We start from the raw sequence: 22145 nt of genomic DNA, 5'->3' as shown, positions 1-22145 counted from the left end.
GGCAGAGAGGTTGAGCTTTGCATCCCTCTCGTTTCCCATTCTCCTTGAACCAAGTGCAGCGTGGATCCGCTTCGGACCTGGCGTTTCTGCGTAAAGTAGTTCGCTCGGGTCTGACGCTAGTTGCTGTTAGCTAGTGGCCCATTAGGAAAACCCTAATTCCGGTCGATCCTAAGTGGAAACGGCCAGGATACTTCCGCTACGTGGCAGACGCGGGAAGAACTAGATCGCAAAACCCGTAACATTCCATGGGAGTGCCGGGCGGAGCTTTCTAGACATCCTTTCCGATGGATTGCTAAGACGTGTCCTGGATGATACTAGGGGACACGTTACAGCCGGGGGAGCTTTCTAGACCTCCTTTTCGATGAACTGCTAAGACATGTCCTGAAGGGAACAGGTGGACATGTTACAGTTGGTATCAGAGCGAACCAACAAAGGATTTGTTTTTATCTTAATAAGAAGAAGTAAAGCAAATGTTGCTATTCAGAACATCTCCTTACTTTTGATGCTGTCTTGCAGAATTATGAAGCATGGAACAGGTTCTTAGTGTTTCGAGTCATGTTTATGACCGCGATGCATTCCCCGGATTATCGACAAAAGGTTGAGATGATGAACATCCTAGATCATATTTATAATCCATCACCTTTGTACATGGAACGAAGATGGACGGGTGACTCAGGAATCTACTACATAGCCACCCACCGGTTTGCATACCTTCAAACCAACCTAAAGAGAATCAAGTGGTTGGAAGACCTAAAGATCGTAAAGCTGTTCATTTTTGTGGAGGCTCATGTAAACTCAACTTTATATATTCAAGGTGGGAGGGTTGAGCTGAACTCATATGTATATGAGGAAGTGACCCGTGTAATCCCCGTTGAGAAGATCAAGGTGTTGGGATGCTATGAGAAGAATGGGTTCCAAAGGAAAGGATACCCTAATCTTCCAATGACTTACCGATTCCTGAAGATCCACGACCCAAAACCATACTATTATCCAGTTCTCGTAGATAAATGTAATACACATTATTCTCCCCAAACTAAATGTATAAGTTGCTTTGCCATCCCAAGAAATATTGTACTCCAAAAGGGCTAGACCCATATAAATGGAATAAGACTTCTTTTTATCAATGTCTATTTTTTCTATAATAATTGATAAAAAGTTAAGTGGCTAGGTTTCTTGATTGATAGCTGAAATGGGTATGAAATATAAATCATAACGACTAGCAAGTTATAATGTTAAGAATCCTTTATTCAAGCACAACCCCAGGTACAGATTCCCAGTTCATCTCCTATATCAAGTATTGGTGTGATCCAAGAGAAGAAGTTTCTTCTCAAGTAGATCAAGTCGCCAGAATTTGACGGAAAAGGTAGGACTGTCCAAGCGAATGCTGAGATTTGGATAGAATCCATGGAGGATTACTTTGAAGCAGCCGGTACTGCATCCGCCAACCAGGCTATGCTCGCCAAGCTGAAGCTCACCAATGAAGCCAGGCTTTGGTGGAAGCAATGGTACAGAGATCAAGGGATCGCAGAAGGATCCGTTACCTGGGAAAAATTGAAGAAAGTTGTGCAAGGAAGATAGTTACCACCTACGAATCGCACACAGAAAATGAATTGAGTTCCATAAGCTAAAACAACTGGGACTCACTCTTGATACATACTATTCAAAATTCGTCTCACTTCTTAAGTATACGGCACAGATGGACATGACACAGTAAGTGTCAAAATTTTGTGTTGGTTTAAATCCACCACTGAATACCCGTCTCAAATCTATACGCCCATCAGATCTACAGGGCGCACTCATTTGAGCTGCGCCCATAATTCAAGAGGTGCAGGCTAGACCAAGAAGTAACAAAACTTGGTCTTATAATGACCCAAACAGAGGAGCATATAGGCCCCAAGTGAAGAGAGTTCAAGGTCAGAATCGAGGACAAATAAAGAAAGCAAGGACTAATAATGTCAACAACTTTTTCCCTACTCAAAGCAATGGCCGAAACCTCCGTTGTTTCCACTACAACGAGCCCAGTCATTTCAAGAGGCAATGTCCCAAGCTTGGTGGAGGACATCGCCAAGCACCTTTCCAAGGAACTGGCCGTGGCCAAGGAGCCACTACCCGAGGCAGAGGAAGAACTGCCTGCATTGCCAATAGGGAAATGTACAAATAAGAATATTCGACGATAGAAGCAGAGTTTGAAAGGGTGACAGTCCATGCTGCTCTTAACAAGAAAGGCCCGAATCGCCAGTTTTCGGTGATTCAGACACCATCGGACTATCAAGGTAAAGGTTTCAAGACCTTGATTGATTGTGGCAGTACACATTCCTTTATCTCACCAGCTTGTGCAAGAAGATTAGGAATAGCCATAGTAGAAGCGCCTACCTTGCTTGTGGAATTAGCAAATGGTCGTGAGGTCACTTGTACCAGACAAACTACGAAGGTGGAATTCTTTCTGGGAGGAAAGATGACTTCAGTCAAATTCAGAGTCATGAACTTAGGTATCCATGAGTGTCTACTCGGAATGGATTGGCTTAAACCTAATGACGCCCACATTCATTGTGGAAAGGGCCAAATTTCCTTTTGAAACTATGAAAGGGAATCGGTCATGACTCAAGGTGAGGCTATAAAACTGAAAATTCAATTGGCCAAAGCATCTCGTATTATAAAAAGAGTTAGAAAGGGATTACCTGTCTACTTGATTAAGCTCAAAAAGCTAGATTAGAAGCAGGAGTCCAGTGAAGAACCTTCATGGCTAAAGAACTATGTGGAGGTATTTCCTAAAGAGTTGATAGAACTCCCACCTCAAAGAGAAATGGATCATGAGATCAAGCTAGTGCCAGGAGCTGCACCAACTGCGAAGAGACCTTATAGAATGTCCATCCCAGAAGCAATTGAGCTGAAGGAATAACTCAAGCAACTACTAGATCAGGGCTACATCCATCCTAGCAGTTCACCATGGGGAGCTCCAGTACTGTTCCAGAAAAATAAAGATGGAACACTTCAATTGTGTATTGATTACAGAGGGTTGAATCAATCAACTGTTAAGAACAAGTACTATATTCCTAGAATAGATGAGCTTCTTGATCATTTTCAAGGTGTGAAGATCTTCTCCAAGATTGATCTCAGGTCTGGTTACTATCAGATAAGTATCAAGGAAGAAGATATCCCAAAGATGGCCTTTAACACAAGATATGGACACTTTGAGTTCCTAGTTATGTCATTCGAACTCAAGAATGCGCTTGCCACCTTGAACAGGTTAATGCAGGATATCTTTAGGCCATATCTTGATGACTTCATGCTCGTCTTCTTTGATGACACTTTAGTGTATTCTAAATAGGAAGAAGATCATGAACCCCAACTTCGGATTGCCCTTGAGACAATGAGGGCACACAAGTTGTATGCTAAGATGAAGAAATGTGCATTCTTCAAGCATCAGATTGAATATCTAGGATTCATCGTATCAGTGGAAGGAATCGCAGTGGATCTGGCTAAAGTCAGAGATGTTCTAGAATGGAAAATACCAACAACTATCAAAGAAATACGTAGTTTTCTTGGATTGATAGGATGGTATAGGGTCTTCATAAAAAACTATGCTTTGATTGCAGCACCTTTGACGGACTTACTGAAGAAGCAAACATCGTTTGCATGGTCAACTGCCGAACAAACAAGCTTTAATAGATTGAAGCAAAGTTTGGTATCAGCACATACCCTAAAACTTCTAGACCTCAGTATGGAGTTTGAGGTAGTAACTGATGCTAGCACGCTTGCCTTAGGATGTGTACTCATGCAGGAAGGTCATCTTGTAGCATACTCTTCAAGGAAACTAAAGAGCCATGAGAAGAATTATGCTACCCATGATCTAGAACTATTAGTTGTCATCCATGCTTTAAAGCTTTGGAGACACTACCTGTTGGGTAATAAGTTTACTCTAGTGACTGATCATAAAAGTCTCAAGTGGATCTTTACCCAGAATGAACTCAACATGAGGCAACGTCGGTGGATTGAAGTGCTGGAGGAGTATGATTTTGAAATCAAGTACCGATCGGGAAAGGAGAATGTAGTTGCTGATGCACTCAGTCGCAAGGCATTCCTTAATTCTCTAATCTTGCAAAATCCATCAACAGCTAGATCTCTAGCTACAAAGGTATCTATGCCAAACAACCCAATACTTGAGCTAGCTAGAGAAGAAGCATGCCATGATCCAGCCTATCAAAAGATGCTAAGGGAGATCCCTATCAAGGACCAGGACCAAAAGCTACAGGCTAAGTATCATGAATTCTCTATTAATAGTGGACTTGTCTACTATAGAACAAGATTACGTATACCGGCAAGCCAGTCACTTAAGCAGAAGATACTATGGAAAGCTCATGATTCCCCTTTTTCAAGACATCCTGGTTATGCTAAGACTCTCAATGCAGTTAGGAAGAGCTACTATTGGGAGAGGCTTAAAGGTGACGTTCTCAAATATGTCACTGAGTGTTTGTCTTGTCAGCGTATCAAAGCTGAACATGTCAAAATGCCTAGAAAGTTGCAACCACTTGACATTCCCTAAATGAAATGGGAATTCATCAGTATGGACTTTGTTGTTGGCCTACCCCAAGTTCAGGGAGGATATAACTCCATCCTGATTGTGGTTGACATGCTTACTAAGGTTGCATACCTTATTCCAGTTAAGACAAACTATAAAGCCTCAGACATTGCAAGGTTGTTTATCAAGGAGATATTCAAGCTACATGGGTTACCCAGAAGAATCATCAGTGATTGTGATTCTCTCTTCACATCACACTTCTGGAGAGCTATCTTTGACGCCATTGGGACTCAACTTTGTTTTAGTATAGCTTACCATCCCCAAATTGATGGCCAAACGGAGCGAGTCAATCAAGTCATCGAGAATATGCTAAGGGCACACTGCTGCCGTGAACCAAAAAGGTGGATTCAATACTTGCCCTTGGTTGAGTTTGCCTACAATGCTTCTTACCAACAAAGAATTCACATGACCCCTTTTCAAGCATTGTATGGTCATGACTATCGAAGTCCCCTAAACTTCTCAGATCCAACCTTGAGGGTTGAAGCTTCAAGGCAGATGTTGGAAGAGATGGATGACCAAGTAAAGTCAATAAGACAGGACATCCATGCCACCAAGGATAGACAGAAAGCATATGCGGATTTGAAGCGTCAAGATAGAATCTTCGGGAAAGAAGACATGGTCTTCATTCGCGTACGCCCAAAGAAGAGTTCCCTATCCTTAGGAGATTGCAAGAAGCTAAGTCCAAGATATTGTGCACCATACAAGATCCTCAAGTGCCTAGGACCTAATGCTTATAGACTGCAACTCCCTGAGAACCTAAAGGTTCATAATGTATTCCATATCAGCCTACTGAAGAAGTATGTACCTAATCCTAGCCATGTACTTGATGACCAATAAGTTGTAATGCCTAGCCAAGGAGTCCTTGAGCTACGGCCTGAGAGGATCTAAGATGTTAGGGAGAGACAATTGAGATCCAGAACCTTGAGAGAATGCCTCGTCCAGTGGAAAGATTATCCTGAGGAGGATGCCACTTGGATGGATGAAAGCACTCTCAACCATCCATATCCCTTTAATCTCGAGATGAGGACATCTCGATTCCTCCAAAGGGGAGAGAATGTAATATTTCCATTGAAAAATATTACTAGCCCATGTGAGACTCATGCAAATGACAATTCCGGCATTGAAGTTACGGACGGTGCAATCCTTAAGTGGTACGCAAAGTATCATGACTCTCCACTGGCAAAAATGGGACTGAGGTTTAAAAACCCACATAACCGTAGGTGAACATCCTCTTGAGAGGAGGTCAAGAGGATAATGTTAGATTTATTGCAAATTTTTTTAAATTACCTTCCCCTAGTCGAGGGAAGAGGATGGGGCTATAATGGAAAATTGTAGAGGTGGAAGGAGAGAATTCATGCAGGGGGCCATGTAGAGGAGGGAGCTCTCCCCCCCTTGTCCTATATAAACCCCCTCTAAGGGGTGGAGAAAGGTAGAGAGTGTTGAGATGGCAAGCTCAACACATGTGGACATGGATGATGGACCGCCTGGTTAGATGGGTCCACACGTCTACACTTAGCATGTCAGTGGTCATTATGACTCTCACATGGCCACTGACTCATTATTTATTATATTCAGGTTGTTACACCTATTTACAGCTGGCATAGTTATAGCGCCAGTCGACTAGTGTAGTCAATTATGCATTGTTTGACTTAGTAGGCCACTTTCCTTTTATGTTGTATCTTATCTATACTTTGTGTACATTGTAAAGAGTGTGGAAGAAGAAGAAGAAATCAGCAAGAAAACGTTTTGGCCTCCATCTCTCTTCTTGTCTCTTGAGTGAGCTTCTCCTTGTGCATTATGTGTGTGTTCGGCGCAGCATCTTGAGCATCTCCCCCCACCACGCGATTCTTGACATGGTATCAGAGCCGCATCACTAAGAGAGGCTGATTTCGAAGGTTGAAGCAAAGGAGAAGAAGCAAGGTTCGAGCAAGCAAGCCACGGGTAAGAAGCTCTCCCATCCTTCCACTCTTTCTCTTGGATAGTGCCTGTGGAGGCACCGGAAGCAGGGCAGAGCAAAAATCTCAGATTGCAGTGAGATTTGGTGTGCGCGAAGAGCGTTGTATATTCTGCAGATGAACCCTATAGGGCTTTCCCGCAGTTATTTTGGGCATTTGAGGCCGTTTCAGGGCCCATTTTAGAGCCGCAAGGTTGCGGATAGCAGTTTCAGGGTACGCTGTGACTTCGGCTGTATCGACCGAAAGTGGGTGCACAGGTTACAGATTTCAGATCTGTAAGATCAAAGGTGTTTACCAGTGAGTAAACACAAGGTTTATCTGCAAACTGGTTGTAGATTGCATGTATTGTTGAGCAGACAGTGAAAAAGGCTGTCTGGTGTATTGCTGTGCACTACAAGTCTAGGGTTGCAGAAGATTTGCTTGTTGTTTGGTATTATTCTTGTGATAATGGCAGAGAATAGTGGAAGCCCCATCATTGAGAAGCTCGACAAGAACAACTACCCTTCATGGAAGTTCCGTGTCACGAACTTTCTTATTGGAAAATGCCTCTACGAGTTCGTTTTAGGTGAAGAAAAGGAGCCAGAGGTGAGTGATCCTCCAACTGCAGAAGAGACAAAGGCACGAAAGGAATGGAATGCAAAAGACAAGAAGGTCATGTATTGGTTGTCTGCAGTAATTGACAATAATATGTTGGGACACATTAGAAATGCAGAGAATGCATATGCAGCTTGGACCATACTTGAAAGTATGTTTTCTGTAAATACAAAGGCACGAAAGATTCAACTCGAGCAAGAGTTGAATACATTGAAGAAAGGGAAGATGTCTATCAATGAGTATGCATTGAAGGTAAGGAGCATTGCAGATGCCTTGGCAGCAATTGATGCAATGCCCGATGATGATGATTTGGTGTCGTCTACCTTGGGTGGACTTAATAATGAAAAGGCTTGGAAGTCTTTTGTAACTTCCGTATATGTCAGAAAGCCATTTCCAGATTTCGATGAGTTGGTCTCCCTTATGATCACTGAAGAGATCAACATGCAGAGTGAGACATCTGAAAAAAGCGGTGAGCAGGTCCAAGCTTTCTACTTCAGTTCAGGAAGGGGACATGGCAGGTTCTCTTCAAGAGGCCGTGGTACAGGACGTGGTAGTGACAACCAACAAAATAGATTGAATCAGCAATTTGGCGATATGCAGGTTTCAGGAGGTCGTGGTAACTTTAGAGGCAGGGGGAGCTTTAGAGGAAGAGGTGGATGGCAGAACAGAGGTTCTAACAACTCTGGTATTGTGTGCCACTACTGTGGCAAAACAGGTCATATTGCAGCCCAATGTTATGCTAAGAAAGATGATATCCGTAGTGGTAAGTTGCAGCAAGGAAACTATGCATCGTCTTCACGACAGAATGAAGACAAAAATGAACGTCTGTTTGCTATGCAGCATATGTTGAATGCTGTTACAGGAAAGGGAGCACATGATGATGTTTGGTATGTTGATTCAGGTGCATCCAATCATATGACTAGCTATGCAGAATGGTTTGGAGAGATGCAGAATTTGCAGAATGCAGGTTATGTGCAGACGGGTGATGACTCATGCCACCCAATTTCACACATTGGAAAAGTTTCCTTGTCCTTGCATGATGGTAAGACAAAGAGTCTTTCAGATGTATTACATGTGCCATCTATTACAAAGAACTTGGTGTCAGTCGGTCAAATGGTAGAGCAAGGGCTGCAAGTCAGATTTAATGCAAAGGGCTGCTTTGTAGAAGACTTCAATGACAAGTGCAGGTTGGTAGCAAAGGGAAGTAGAGTTGGACGTATGTTTACTCTAGATGCTCGCATTGGACATACAAATGTATAGAGGCTGAAATTAATGCAGTCCAAAGGGTTGGTTACAGGTTTACCTACATTTAGAGTTGCAGAATTTCAGAAGGTATGTGAAGCATGTCAGTTTGGTAAGCAGGCAAGACAACCCTTTTCACATGACAGAGATGTAAGCAGAAATATCCTTGATGTTGTGCATACAGACATTTGGGAGCCTACACAAAATGTATCTCTTGGAGGTAGTTCATACTTTGTCACATTCATTGATGATTGTTCTAGAAAGCTGTGGGTATATTTTATGAAGGAAAAGAGTGAAGCTTTTGAGCACTTTAGAACTTTCAAGGCTGTAGTTGAAAGAGAAACAGGCTTGAAAGTAAAGTGCTTGAGGTCAGATGAAGGGGGAGAGTACCTCTCAAATGAGTTCAGTGATTTTCTAAGGTCTCATGGGATAAAGAGACAGTTCACATGCAGGTATACCCCACAGCAATATGGGGTTGCAGAAAGGAAAAATAGGCATATTGCAGAAGTTCCACGTGCCTTGATGGCTGAAAAGAATATGCCTAAGCATTTTTGGTCTGAGGCTGTTCATACAGCTGTTTATATTATGAACAGAACTCCTACAGCTGCAGTTCATGGTATGACCCCCGAAGAATGTTTTACAGGTAAGAAGCCTGATGTTTCACACTTGAAAGTGTTTGGCTGCATTGCGTATGTTCATGTGCTAGATGAGTTGCGGAAGAAACTAGATCCAAAGGTTGAAAAGTGTGTCTTTATTGGATACTCTTTAGAGCAGAAAGGGTATCGCGGTTACAACCTTGTCACATGTAAGTTCAAAGTGAGCAGGGATGTCATCTTTGATGAAATGAGCAGTTGGTATGCATCTAGTGGTGATGCATTGGATGATGATGATGATCATGACACTCATGTGCAGGCTGAAAAGCAAGAATCACGAACTCTTAGTGGACTAGAGACATCATCTGGTAGTCCTTGGTCTGGAAGACTAAGGAGTAGCTCTACATCTTCAGGTGCATCTAGTAGCACTACAGGTAAAGACAAAGGAAAGAGTAAAGTGTCAGAAGGCATTGATGCAGTTTTTGATGGAGACTCCAGTGGCCTAGAGAGCTTGGATGATGAGCTTGGCATTCCTTCAGTGAGGACTCCAGGTGTGCAGAGAGCACGCATTAATGCAAAGACTCCATTGAGTGATCCAGTGGTACGCAGGTCTAGCAGGGTGAGATACCCTGTTAAAAGATTTGGTTTTGAAGGTTATGCAGCTCACCATTATGCTTATATGGTGAAACTAGTTGACGATGTTGAGCCTGCATGTTTTGAGGAGGCTGTTGGTCATACTCATTGGGATGCAGCAATGGATGAGGAGATGCCTGCATTAGAGGCCAATAAGACTTGGGATCTAGTATCATTGCCAAAGGGAAAGAAAACTATTGGATGTAAATGGGTTTATAAGATTAAGCACAATGCAGATGGTTCTGTTAGCAGGTACAAAGCTAGGCTGGTTGCAAAAGGCTATGCCCAAACATATGGCATAGATTATGATGAAACCTTCAGTCTAGTTGCTAGGATGGCAACTGTTAGATGTGTGATTGCTTTGGCAGCAGCCAAAGGTTGGAGGTTGCAGCAAATGGATGTAAAGAATGCCTTCTTGCATGGTGATTTGCAGGAAGAAGTGTATATGGATCAGCCAGCAGGTTACGAAGATTTAGAGCATCCCACGTATGTGTGCAGGTTGAAGAAGGCACTCTATGGGCTCAAGCAAGCACCTAGAGCATGGTCTGACAAGATTAGAGAGTATCTTGTCAATATTGGTTTTTATGTTTCTGATGCTGATCACTCACTTTATGTGAGAAAGGGAGATGCAAGTTTGGTCATCATAGTCATCTATGTGGATGACTTGATTATTACAGGTGATAGTGATAGTGGGATTGCAGAAGTCAAGGATTTTTTGAAGAATAAGTTTGAGATGAAGGATTTAGGTGAGCTAAGGTACTTCCTTGGCATTGAGGTGATCAGATGTGATGATGGTATATGGCTATCCCAAAGACAGTATGGGTTGGATATGTTGTCCAAGTATGGTATGACAGCATGCAAACCACTTTCAGTCCCGTTGGAGCAGAATGTAAAGTTGAGTGCTGATGTTGGGGATGAGATAGAAGACCCTACTATGTTCAGGAGGATAGTGGGGAGTTTGATCTACATGACCATTGCAAGGCCAGACTTGAGCTACGCTGTTGGTCTTGTGAGTCAGTTTATGCAAGTACCTAGAAAGCCACACTTGGATGCAGTGAGACGCATATTGAGATATGTGAAGTCCACATTACATTATGGACTTTTCTATGAGGCAGGTACAAAGGTACAGGTGTTTGGATACACAGATGCAGATTGGGCTGGTAGTATGTCTGATAGAAGATCTACCAGCGGATACATGTTCTCTCTTGGTAGTGCAGCAATTGCTTGCAGCAGCAAAAAGCAATCTACAGTTGCTTTGTCAAGTACAGAGGCTGAGTATAGAGGTGCTGCTGTTGCAGCATGTGAGGTAGTATGGCTGCAAAAGTTATTGGCTGATTTGGATGTGCACGTGGAAGGTCCAGTTGTCATTTATTGTGACAACATGAGCAGTATACAGTTGGCTACGAACCCTGTGTTCCATGCCAGGACAAAACATATTGAGGTACACTACCACTTTGTAAGCGAGAAGGTAATAGCAGGTGAGATTAACTTGGTGTATGTCAGCACACAGGATCAGATAGCTGATATCTTCACGAAGGCATTGGGTACAGAGAAGCTTCAAAAGTTTCGAAGCTTACTTGGAGTTGCAGAGATGCAGTTGAGCTTGAGGGGGAGTGTTGAGATGGCAAGCTCAACACATGTGGACATGGATGATGGACCGCCTGGTTAGATGGGTCCACACGTCTGCACTTAGCATGTCGGTGGTCATTATGACTCTCACATGGCCACTGACTCATTACTTATTATATTCAGGTTGTTACACCTATTTACAGCTGGCATAGTTATAGCGCTAGTCGACTAGTGTAGTCAGTTATGCATTGTTTGACTTAGTAGGCCACTTTCCTTTTATGTTGTATCTTATATATACTTTGTGTACATTGTAAAGAGTGTGGAAGAAGAAGAAGAAATCAGCAAGAAAACGTTTTGGCCTCCATCTCTCTTCTTGTCTCTTGAGTGAGCTTCTCCTTGTGCATTCTGTGTGTGTTCAGCGCAGCATCTTGAGCAACTCCCCCCACCACGCGATTCTTGACAGAGAGTAGGAAAGCATGAGGGAAGAGAATAGGCTGATAGGCCATGAGAAGAGGGAGGAAGGACGACTATGGAAGACCAGGTGTGGAGGAGGAAGAAGCTGCCAAGATCGCAGCACCGTGAGGAGGAAAGAGCCGTACTGGAGGAGGCACCGCTTGAAGCCTGAGACCGCTGGCTGCCAACCCGAGTTGCTGCCGTCATTCCGCCTCCTGCTCGCCAACAAGCCCTCCAATACTCCTCCTCGTCCACATGGTCCTACAGCATACACCCCTAGAAGCTTCTTGGAAGCTTCTTGGAAGCTTCCAAGGGGGCTCTCCAAGCACCCCTTCCCATGGAATTCCCCATACAAGTACCTTTTAAGCCAATTTACTTCGGGTTTTTAAAAGCCCTTCCCGCATATTTCCATAAACCCCTATTAGGCCCGGGTTTTTCTTTAAGTCCCTTCTTATTGAATCTCATAAGACCTTTGTACCCCGGGATTTAAGTCCCCTTTCCCCTTGCATTCCCCAAAAGCCATTTTACCCTGGTTGTAAAGCCCTTCCTGTGGATTCACATAAAGCCATATTAGCCGGGTTTTAACCCCTCTTTTTCCCATTGAATCTCCTTTAAGTGCACTCTACCCTCCGGATTTAAAGGCCTCCTTTCCATTGCAACTCCCACAAGCCTTATTATCCCGATTTTCTTTTAAAGCCCTACCCATGGAGACCCTGTTAAGTCCATTGTAATCGGGACTTTAAAGACCCGTCCTTGTGAACCCTCCGAGAGCCCAAATCTTTTTTTTTCCCTCTTAAGCTTCGTAGTGGAAGCCTATAAGGCCTTCCCATTAGTTCCCTAATACACCTTTCTAGGGCTTTGAAGGAGAGGGAGCTACAAAGCCGTTCCCACTCGATTCTTTGCATAATTTCCTTAAACTCCCGGGATTTTTAAAGAAAAAAGGCCCAAGCTCCGAACCCTAAGGCCTTCCAAAGCCCAAATTCCACAAGACGGTGCTTCGGTCAAGGAAGTCGTACCTCAAAGGGAACTGCGCGTGCGAGGGAGACGGGCCAAGATCATAAGACTGCCGCCAAGGCAAGAAAGTTGAATTCACGATGGCCCCTAAAAAGGCACAAGGCACACCTGCAAGAGGATCATCTCCTAACATTCATGTGGATATTTCACCAAACCCACAAGTCCAGGTTTTCTTTCTATTTTTGGTTTACGTCGAAATATTGCAATTATGCATGGATAATTTATGGAATTAGGATGCACTTTTACGATTGAAATACATTGGCTATTTTAAAGGAAATAACTCAGGAATGAAGATTGGTTAATTGTATTTTTTTAAATGGAATGAACGAAGGATGTTTATGCATTTTTAGCAAGTTGCTTCTGTGCATTGCAAAGTAACGAATCTAGAACAACTAATGATTATCATTACAAAGTTAGAATTATTGTAGTAAACCTTCGACTATGCATGGAAAGATTAAATCGCATGTTGCATTATTAGACGAATCTTTCTTAGTAATGACTCATTAAAAAGTCATTATCAACCATAAGAATCTGCAAAGCATGGAATGATTCTAGAGTTGCATGAAGTAGGATAACTCTAGTTTTAAATTGGCATAAATATCATTTAATTGCGATGAAGTTAGGAAAGGCTACATGGTTCGTTGTAACCTAAAACCCTAAAAGCTTAGTGGCATGAATTGTGAAGGCATGTCTTATTAGGATCAATAGAAGTTATGCGAATTTTAACATGTGCTTGGTCTTAACAAGAAAAGTTAGGGATTGCGAATCTAGAGGAAATGAATCGCATGCTTACATGAATTATGACATAATGCAACTAGTTTTTCCCTTCTTCGATCAAGACAAAATCTTTAGGAATAGTTCGTCCTTGTCGTAAGACAAGTAATCTGGATTACCCAAAATACCTAAACTACAAAGGATTCGCTTAGGATGGTTAAGTCAATGCAACATACCCCAAGTGCTAACTAGGGTTTAGCACGTTAACGACCTGACCTAGTCGCACTTATTGCCAAGTTGAAACTCTCATACCCTAAAGTCCTGCCCACATTCACGGAATGTAGGGACAATAGGACGTACTTGCAGGAAATGATTTAGGATTTCTACCCTAAGGATCGCTCGTTAAAAAGATGAAACTTGGATTGAGTTGGAACCCTAGGACCGATGATATCGACCTAGTGCAATCATAAATGGATTGGATATGAAAACACACTAAACCTTGTGATTAGAAGACGCCGTTCGATGGGTAAAATAGTCCCATGGATTAGATGAGACACTTGTGCAACAAGTTGCAGATTCCCATGATCTTGTGGTTGATCACAAGAGAATGGCAAATTCCTCGGAATGAGATTGGCAGATTCTTGTGCAAATTTATCTTGCAAGAGGATGAGTAGTCGTCCTGATATAGCACTCTTCTTGGGAAAAGTGACCAAGATAAGGGGATTGGATATTTTCTTGAAAGCAAAAGACCAACCAATAAATTGGAGCAACATATTAATAGAACTTAAGGTATTGCTTAAGTTGGGTTAATAAGGTAATGGCCCTAACCCAAGGACATAAGGGTTAACAAAAAAACCCTTGGGAATCTTGTTGAGTCGCAATTGATCCCGGATCGAATGCTGGATGCATTCGGAGAGAAGGATTCACTCCTTATAAGTTGGCCAAATAAACAACCACTGGAAATGATTGTGCTTGTAACAGTATAAAGAGCATTGTTTGCTTTGTTTGCTCAATGAAAAGGATGAAAATATATCTAATGCTTCACGTTGAAGGCCTGAAGGGAGAGGCAGCCTCAGTTACCCCCAACTATCTGCGTGACCCTAACCAAGGCGGTTGTTTAGCCGCACGAGGTAGGTGGACCAAACCCGCCGCGTGAGGTCTCTCCCTTGAGCGCTACTTGGAGCAGGAGGACACTTGGGTGCCAGGGGGGGCTCTCGCCGTAAATCCCTCGCCTTCTGAGCCCTAGACAAGAGGCCAACATGACTCGGGTTTGGATCTCGAGGCCCACATACTAGTCTACGGGCAGAATCTTGGATTAGTAATCCCTGTGGATTGCTGGATAGCCTTTGGGCAGATTATGGATAAGCCTACAGGCTAGACTTTATAAATGTATTACAAAGATAAATATGATAACCTGTTGTGTAAGGAACTTGTTTGACACTGTTTTTCTATGTCAAGTGCTAAGATTACATGAAGGAACATGTGCCAAACGGGTTAATTAAGGAAGCTGCTTGATGCATGTCCAACTAAATGTGGTAGGTAATTAGACAACTAAAACAACCTGAGGAAAGTGCGGTGGATGTGGCCATGGGTCCATCCTACGGATGGGTGGTCTCGGTTGGCCAAGAAATTTTCTCAATCATAATGATCCAAATGAGCCCTATAATATTTTCTCTAATGGTAGTCTGCACTTGACTTATGAAGGATAAGACTCGCAATTTCTATCACAAGTAGAGCCCCGCTTCTCAGATGTATTGTGGGCTGAAGCAACTCATGGATCTTCACATGAATGAGGGCACTTCAATATCAACCCACTTAAATGATTTTCATTATATTCTCAACCATTTTTCTTCATTGGGGATTGAATTCAAGGTTTTTTTTTTGCCTTTGTTCCTCTTGGTTACACTACCTAATTTATGGCATACATTTCGTGTTGCTCTGTGTGTAAACATGCCTTACTGATGGGCTAAAGTTACAAGATGTAGAGAGTGCACTTTTGAATGAAGAGGTTAACAAAAAGAATATTGATGCTTCTTGAACCTCTCATACTTGGACCGTTGGAGGCAATAATGGGAGGAGTGATAATGATCACAATAGGAGAGACTCTCAACAGTCTTGTTCTCAATCATGTGGATAGTCTCATAGTAAGTTCCATGGCTGTAATCCCTCATTGACTTGTCATTACTATGGGAATTGAATGCCATAAAATGTATGAGGACAAGAAAAAAGAAAAGGGCAAGGATAAAGCATAGGAAAAAAATGATGATCATAACATTGTTCCTAGCATGTCTAGCATGAAGATTGAAAAGAGGAATGTTATACATATTGATTTTGATGATGATTTCATACTTGCAACTTGTGCTCTTGATACTTCATAGTTGACTGATGCTTTGTTAAGGTATACTTAGTATTGGTTGATAGATTTAGAGACTTTCTTTCATGCTCATAGAGAGTGGTTCCACTCCTATCATAGTTTGACTAGATCTATATGTTTGGATAATGACCTAGCACCATAGATAGTTGGTATTGGTGATGTTTAGCTACAGTTTGGTTTTGGTTGCATGTTTTCTCTTCATGATGTATGTCATGTAGTGACACTAGAGATAGTTAATATTGGTGATGTCCAATTTCGATTTGGTTTAGGATGTTGAATGTTTAATGTTCATGATGTATACCATGTACCAGCTCTCACAAAGAGCTGTATCTTTGCTGGCACTATAAAAAGTCTAGTATGACATGCATGTGTGATCCTTTGGCTCTTGTTCATTCCAATGTATATGGACTCATGCCCTACAAGTCATTAGGTAGCATGAAGTACTTCATTATCTTCATTGATGACTATACATATAAGGTTTGGGCATATTCTATTAAACAGAAAAAAGAAGTCTTGGCTACATTTCAGCCTTTGCTTGCTTTGGTTATCTAGTTTAGGTATAGATTGAAATGCCTTAGATTAGATAATAGAGTGAATATGTCTCTAAAGCCTTTGAGTAGTTTTGTGATGAAAGGGATATTAAGAATTAGTTGATCACCCCATACACCCCACCCTAGTATGGTATGGATGTGTTTACAATGCAACTAATAGTGTCCAAGAAAGAGCATACAACTTCAAGTACCAGATACTATTAGAGAATCCAAAAAGTGTAAGATATATAAATTTATCTTGAACAAACTAATAACCAAGTACACAAGCTAACTATGCATAGAAGAGTAAGAAGCAATGTGAGATCTACCAAGCTACAACCAACTCATTGTCAATGAATAGTGAAGCTCAATACATAACAAAGCATGTGTCCATGGCTAATAACCCATTTGACAAGAGAAAGTACTAGATAACAAAATAGGAAATAAATATAATCACACAATAGTCAATAACTACATGGAGAATGTGTGCATAAACCAATAAGTATATAGAGAGATCCCATGGTCTGTAAAAAATCCGAGATATATGATAGAAAACCTAAAAGTACTCCCGTTACAAGAAAATTGGAGTATCCAAGATCAAACCAAGAACAATGCATGCACATCATAACATTCGAAATCCCAATGATACCAAATAATACATGCAACAATATATAAATGACATAAGCATCCAAAAGTGTAAATAGTAGATCACTAACCAATGAAATCTCTACCAAATCTTGTGTAAGTTACTCATGAATGTATGTGTGCATCACGTGAGCTCAAAATAAGGAATTTTTAAAATGCTATTTTTATAACCTCTCTACATACAAAAGGGTGTAATATAAAGGGTTTATTTACAGATTGAATAGAAAAGGGTTGTGTTTTATTCAAAAACAGTTCATAGATATAAGGATATTTATAAATAGGCCTTGAATGCATGTGACATAGAGGATATACATATGCTAACTTGTCTGAGTACCAAATATAAATATAAAAAAGCTTAAAACCAGAGCTCTAAGCTCAAAGAAGAGTCAATTTGAACCACTAGAATCTCCATCAAATCCCAAATGACTAGTAGATGCATCATTACCATTCAATATTTTCTTCTTTTCTTTCTCTTTATTTGAAACACTTGTAAATGCACCTAAATATGTGGGGCTACTCCTTAGTCTCCTAGACCAAGGGCTATTTGTAGATGTAGTACTAGGATGATGTATCTAGTTTTCCATGCTTCATACTTCTCTGGTTGTTCTCTTCTTCTTCACAAATACATGTACCACTTGATCTGTGAAAGAGGTGCTTTGTAAAACAAATATTTAGCCCATAAAAGAGAAAGCTTGGGCCTTTAAGTACAACCCACAAGCCTTGATAATATAGATCAAGAGGTGGAACAAGAGACTCACTTGCTACTTCATAGACATAGACACAAACAATGTTCAAAGATTCCTTCTTTCTTCTTCAATGAGCATGAAATTGCCCTCATGAATGGGCTGCTTCCCTCCTCTTTATACACATTTTCCCAATTTCTCATAGCCAAGAGTGGCTTTCCATTTTCGTCAATGCATGCAAAGAGAGGTACTTACATGCCAAGTAGAGTCTTCTTTTGTTGCTTGTGGTTGCATGGCTTCCTCTCCTTTGTGTGGTAGTGTATGAGCTTCTTTCTCCCTTATTCAGGATGCGCCCTATTCACAGCCTAAGGAAGCTTGTAAAATGTGGCACAAAAAGCAGAAGGTTCATATCTTTCAAATGAATCACAATTAGGTCACATAAGCAAGGCTATGGTAAACACAATGTCCCACACTTAGCCAACTTAGGCAACTCCATCTTCTTTGTAACTTTTCTTGTTAATACATTTGTAACTCTTAAATATCATAAGTACACAACAACATCATAGGCTACCCAAGGGGACCTACCAAGTCATCTGATACTCATGACCATATTTCTCATGTTTAATGTTCCATGACTTACAGAACTTGTAGCAATTTCATGTATGTAGTGGAAGGAAGGATAAGAGTAAGTAACCAAAATCCAATCATCTTGTCAAGGACCCATGATGATTATATTGTGTATTAAGGCAGAGAGACCCATCTTTATTATACCATATCATATGCTGGTGGACTTTGCTGTTTAAGATTTATTGCACTAGGTAAGTCTAATTTATGTAGCATGTCTACAATACAAGTGACTAAGTGATACATGTAAAGGATAATATATCTTTTTTTAAACCATGGGCAAGGAGTCTCATGACAACGTGCACATAGTTTATTGATCAGTGCAGTGAGACCGTGTCTCTCTGCATATTGAGTCTCTGGGTTGGTGGGATCACGGTTTGTAATGAAGTGCTACAAAGAAAACAAAATACAACTTTTAGAAACACAATTGTTAGTAGAAGCGATATTGCAAAAAAATAAGCAAGAATAATAAAATAAAAACTTAAAAAGTCCTTCAGATAAGTCCTATGGCCCACTCCCAAGATGATGGGCCACCCCTGCCTCCAATCCTGCCCTCACTACCTCGCATTGCTATCTCCAATGTCTTGGAGAATCTATAGACTCCTTTGTGAGTCTACGCCAATCCTCTGTGTCTAGCCACTCAAGCTTTGAGGCACCACTCTTAAGTGCCTTACCTATGTCGGATTGTTTGTGTGACATGTATGCATGCATGCACTTCATCATCGAGCTTGTGAAAAACCTATCTCCCATGGTGGTTATCAGAAACTCCTCACGCAAGGATGCTACTATGTAGTCCTTGCACCCCTTGGGTATGTTCTTCCAATGGTTAACACGTTGTGCCAAAAAATTTGTTGGCACAACTCTCTCATACAAGCCATCACCCTCCTCCCCTCATCATTCATGATCATGACTCCTGTCTTGTCATCTACAAGGTATTCATACCCCTCTGGGGTATGTCTAAGATGTGCCCTCTCCAACCCACGATTGCGCTCCTTGGCATAACCAAGAGACCCTTGTATATGTGGTGTACCCATAGGGGTGGTATCTCTCAAAGCAGCTCCCATATGGATTCCACTTGCGAGGATGACTGAGAAAAAGCTAGAGTCACTAGAGTAGACATCCCCATAGGTATGATAAAAAATCCTATGGGTGATGCAACTGCACCAGAATGACAAGATGGAGACACTACATTGGTGCATCCCCAACAACCACCTGAGTCACTGTCTCTTGAACCTTCGTGAGAGCAAGGAGTAGCACATGTATCTCGAGGCAACCACAGGCCCACCATATCCACTTCTCTGCAACATCCCCCGAAACCATTCCCTCCATCTGGCCCAAGTTTGGAGTGTCAACCTCGTCTACTGGAAAAATTAAAGCATCAAAGCATGTCAATGTAGATCTAATGGAATGGCCTAATGGTGTTTGATACAGCTCCTCGTCTGCCATATATCTGACTTGGGCCTTTGATCTGGAAACATATGTGTAAATATATCCTGCAACTCCTCGTCGCTCATCCCTCCACTCATCGTGCTCTCTAAAATATCGTCAAAGGTCACCTGCACAGACAAAAAGTGATGTTAGCATAGTCAATATAAATATTGAAGCAAAGAACAATAATATAACTCTAAAAAAAACAATATTACTTAAAATGTATATTCTAGAGTACCCTTATAAGTGATTCATCAACGAATTGTGTAGGTGGATGCTGAAGTATGGCGTAGCCTATGGTCCCATGTAAATCTCCTAGCACAACTCTGCATAGACTAGAAGGTTAATAGACAGGTCACCACTCAAAAGGATAAGTCCACCTCATTCTCAAAGAATTCTTAGCCTCCTGCCTTTTCGTCATCGTTACTAGATACTACCTCCTCTACATGCTCCAAGCCATATTTGACCTCCACCCCTTGCAATATTGACCCCTCCATTTGCATATTGTCCTCATCTACGCTAGAAACATTGATTTCATCATACACTCTTACACTTTAGAGAGATGAAGGCATAACATACCACGATCAAGGTTGTCCGAGATTTGGATAGAAAATTACATGTTCAAAATTACATATAAGAGAGATTCAACATTTGTGACACATACCATATCTTAATAAAATTTTAAAAAATAGTTCATGCACATGTTCACAATAGGCTAGCAAGACAAACATGTACAAATTCGTCCATCTTTTTTTGGAATCTATTTTGACAAATCCAGATGAGCCTTATCGAACGGTTGCCCTGACTCATTCTAGTACCACTTTGAACCACTGCACATTGAATATGATCATGGAGAAGCTATACTAATCCATCATGATGACACTTTGCAAGTTCCCAAAATACTCCATCTCATCTATAATGGTGTTTAGATCCGTGGCTCATCGTCAGCTCTCTTGCTTGAAATTTACCATGACACCACAATCCATTGTGGAGAGCAATTTACCGATGCATTCGATGCGGAAATGTCACCCGTGTGACCATGCCACATTGTATATTTTGTACTGTACATTGAAATGGTTAGATTTGTTATCACATATAAAATCTAGATATGATAGCTTATAAAACATATGGTCATCTTTGGACTACATCCCCTCGCAAATTCCCACTCCTTAGTAGAGATCTCCACCCCTCGCAAATTCCCACATGTGGTCATCTTTGGACTACATCCCCTCGCAAATTCCCACTCCTCAGTAGAGACCTCCACCCCTTTGCAAGAGACTATTATCAAAGCTCCATGTAGCCATTGCATAGACATAAACCATGGCATCGTCTCCATGCCTTTGGGATATCAAATTGGTTGATGGCACATACTGCATCCAAATTCCAATCACGCTTCTTTTTATTCTTTCTTGGCTTGCTCTACCTAGCGAGCCATGTCTCCATGGATGCATGGTGCAACATACAAAAACGATTTACTTTCTTCTCCATTGTAGCATCTATACGTTTTTCAACCCCATTTTCAAACCACCATATCTCTAGTCAGTCTATCATTGTCCTTCAGTGTGACCATAGCATACTATTGTTTGAGTCCATCATTGGTAGCCACTGTGAAATATGTACAAATGCCTCAGATATCAACCAACCTTCAGTCATGCTACCTTGTGATGGAGCTCATTGTCACACGAAGTCTTTCAGGTTTTTCATAAAGCGCTCCAAGAAAAATATCCATTGCGTATGGATAGGTCTCGCAATCTCCACTTCATCTACAAGATGCATAAGTAGGTGGGTTTATATCAAGAGCATGTTGGTGGATAGGTACTTCTCAAAGAGATAAATCGTCTCCACTGCTTCCCGCCTTGCGAATTCAATAGAGGATGTCTTGATCTCCTTGCCTGAGATCCATTGCACTAAATTTAACAATCTATAAATCACCCGACATAGTTCTGGAGTGAGGCATTGTGCGATCGTGATTGTGTAATATTCCCACTCATGAAAATTGACTTCCCGCACACTGCGTAAACCTCGTGCAAAGGTTATCTGTCATATTGGAATTGCCGGTAGTGTAATCTGTGACCTGCGCGCGAGAAATCGGGACCTCCACATTGGCAAAGCAAACCCGAGGATTCAAACCCACAAATCGCACGTAAACACCCTCTTGGGAGGGGCAAATTGAATATTATCAAGGCAATTTTTTTTTTATTTTTACCCCTTTTCCCCAGCCGATGCACGGCTGGAGGAGAGGGAGTGTGGGGGGATGGGCTTGGTGGAGTCGTGGGCTGCATGGGGAGGGGGGGAACCCATGCAGGGGGCCACGTGGTGGAACTCTTCTCTCCCCCCCCTTGTCCTATATAAACACCCGCTAAGGTGTTGAAGAGGGAGAGGGAGGACAGACGGCTGCTGCCATCGCCGTGTTGGAGGCTAGAGGCTGCGTGGAGAGAGGAAGGGGAGTTGCTGCCGACGCTGGGAGAGAAGAAGGACGCCGCCGCCTTGCTGGAGACCACCAGGCCGCCGCCCA

This window comes from Lygodium microphyllum, chromosome 19, assembly GCF_053477565.2.
Source record: "Lygodium microphyllum isolate KBCC chromosome 19, Lygodium_microphyllum_v1.1.10, whole genome shotgun sequence".
NCBI lineage: Eukaryota > Viridiplantae > Streptophyta > Polypodiopsida > Schizaeales > Lygodiaceae > Lygodium > Lygodium microphyllum.
The sequence above is the reverse complement of the archived record's forward strand: the minus strand, read 5'-3'. Positions refer to the sequence as shown.